A 2,900-nucleotide genomic window follows, 5' to 3' on the forward strand; every position below is an offset into this window, starting at 1 on the left:
TTCGATGATGATCGAGTAGGCGCAGACATTTGAGGAGCAGTGAAGCTTGAGCATCGTCGCAAAGCACCCTCCATTGACGCACAAAAGATCCTATCATGCCCAGAACACACTTCAGACTTCGCCAAGAACGCCCTGAAAGACAAATTCATTTCGAAGCACCTTACAGAATAGACTCCCAAAATATTTTTTGCTGGGTCAGATTGTGATCAGTGGCACTGGCATGCATACATGTATACATAGGAACCATTCACAGAATGCATCCAATTCAGTACTCTTCCCCTAAAAGGAAAATCAAATTCAGTACTCACATTGGTTGTCAAACAAAACTTAGCGGATGATCTGTTCCATCTCAATTTACTGTAGCGGGTAATTCAGCACGCATACAATGATTACATTTATTAAATTCTAACTGATCTACCTGAAGAAAATGCTAAGAGACAAATTCCTGGTTCACAGAAGGAAAAGGCTGACCATGGAAAAGGTTGAGATTTATGCATGATCGATAGCGCACCCTCACCCATGTAGTGACTGCAAATATGCAAAGGTGATCAGGTGAATATATAAGCCTGTGCCATTGAGTGTTTCATGTTCAAGTGCAAAAAACAATGAGCCAACAATCTTTCCCACAATTCTAGAATCCGACATACGGTGCACTTAAACCATGATGAAAGCCCATACAACTCCAAAACAAAGAAACAAAAGTTGTATGTCCCTGCAAACTCCTACAAGAGTTGTAACATGGTACCTTTCATTTCAGAATCCAAACCTAGCTGGATAAATGGTAGCCTCAAGCTGGGCATCATAAGTTTGTATTATAGCACAATGAGTTTCATCGTAATTCAGGTGCTAGCGGAGCGAGTTGCAGAGTACACATCAAGAGTATCCGAATGCGGTAATAAGAATGAAACATTGCTGCCATTTAGATGGTTACTGAAGATTCAAAACATGTGAACCTACAGCAGGATCCTTCATACCGCAACTTCAGTTCGCAGTTTCCCTTGGCAAGCAGCTGCGTAGGCATCGGCAAGGCCTGGAAGAACATGCCTATGAGCATCTATATACTTGAGCTGAAACGTGTTCTCACTAGCCGTGACCATCGGGTAGAAGCTCTGATCTTTCTGAATCAATCCTTTCTCCTGGAGCACCTTCATCACGTAATGCCGAGGGACAAGTCGGCACTCCAGGCTGTACATCAGGATTGAGGGCCTGGTAAGGATGTACCTGGTGTCAACACCGACCACCTTGGTCAGGAACTCCTTAACACGGCGAAGCTTCTCCCCAGAGATCCTCAGCACCGTTGGGTTCATCCTCACCACCTTGGCCACCTCGGCCTCGGACCACCCGAGGATCTCCTCGAAGAGCTTGAGCTTGGCTGCCATTGTCTCGACCCCAAGGCTCGTCGTCGTGGTCACAGCCTGCCTGAACATAAGCGAACCGCGAGGCACTCCGAGCTTATCAGCACGCTCCAGGATGGACATTAGGGTCTTGGGGCTGCTGGTGAGCAGTCTCGAGTTGGGCACGCACATCTTGGCAATATCGGCAGCACTTACCCCACTCTCCCGTAGCACCGCGATGTTGGGCTTCACCACCCGCTCGAGGTCCGACGTGAGCAGGTAATAGTTGCCCTTGAGGATGCGGATGAACTTCTCCGGCGACCCCAGGAAGGGCAACCAGAACCCGAGCTTCTCCTGGATGCTGACGGAGCGGAAGACGCCGGGGGTCATGCGGAGGAAGGTCCGGACGTGGTCTTCGGAGAGGCCATAGCCGCGTAAGATGGCGACGCGGGCCTTGAGGGTGTCGTCGACGCTGCAGTTGAGGATCCGCGGGTCGCGGGCGACGATGTGGGCGATGTCGGCCTTGGAGAAGCGGAGGGTGGGGCCGGCGAGGTAGGCGAGGACGGACTCGGCGTTGGAGGTGGACTTGCAGTGGGAGACGTGCTTGGCGGCCTTGAGGGCTTGCTCCGGCGTGAGGCCGCAGGTGGTGACGAGGTAGTCGTCGACGGCGAATGGGGCCGGCGGGGCGTCGGTGGCCGCCGAGGTGGACAAGAGGGCCCGACGGAGAGAGAAGATCACGGGTGAAGCTGGGAGACGGAGCGAGAACAGTTGCTTGTGGAAGAGAAGCATCGCGGCGGCGGCGGCGGCGGCGGCGGAGTATGTATTGCAGGAGAGTCCGCCGCTCCGTCTTTGACCTCTTGTGGCCTCGCAGCAAAACTACTTTAATCCTACAAGTTGTTGGGCCCGATTGGGAGAACGAAAACTCTAGTCCAGTTCACTCTTGGGCCTAAAATGACACCACTTTATTCCTACAAGTTGTTGCTCTCCTACCACCACTCAAAAAAAAGTTGTTGTTCTCCTACAAGGGGAATTCATCAAGGAGATCCAATCTCTTCATATCTTTTCTTGTTGGCAGCAGAGGGTCTTTCGTGTCTCTTAAAAGGTAAAGAATCGGGCTTCGATGGTCAGTGGGATTAAAGTGATGGAATCGGCACCACCGATAAGCCATTTACTCTTTGCGCATGACTGCATGTTTGTTCGTCAAGGCCAGATGTGAGGGAGCTAGTTTGGTGTCTTCTTTGTTGGATACTTTTTTTTGCGAGATTTCTTTGTTGGATACTTATTGTCAGGCATCTAGGCAGAAAATTAATCATGATAAGTCATCGGTTTTGTTTAGCAAGGGTTGCTTATAGACAGATAAAGAGGAAATGAAAACTATCCTAAACATTCAGAATGAGAGCTTATCTGAGAAATAACTGGGCATGCGTACTGATGTAGCAAGAATGGGGCCTTTAAGTATTTGAAAGAAAGAGTATGGAGCAAAGTAAAAGTATGGATGGAAAAAATTCTATCGGGTGGAAAGGAAGTGCTAATTAAGTCAATTGTCCAAGCAGTACCAGTTACTAC

General features: G+C 49.4%; 1 pseudogene; it reads right to left on the reverse strand.

Moving 5' to 3' along the window:
* Nucleotides 1-629: 629 nt before the first annotated feature.
* Nucleotides 630-2,227, reverse strand: LOC123128359 (uncharacterized; annotated as a pseudogene).
* Nucleotides 2,228-2,900: the final 673 nt, after the last annotated feature.

This window comes from Triticum aestivum, chromosome 6A, assembly GCF_018294505.1.
Source record: "Triticum aestivum cultivar Chinese Spring chromosome 6A, IWGSC CS RefSeq v2.1, whole genome shotgun sequence".
Classification (NCBI taxonomy): domain Eukaryota; kingdom Viridiplantae; phylum Streptophyta; class Magnoliopsida; order Poales; family Poaceae; genus Triticum; species Triticum aestivum.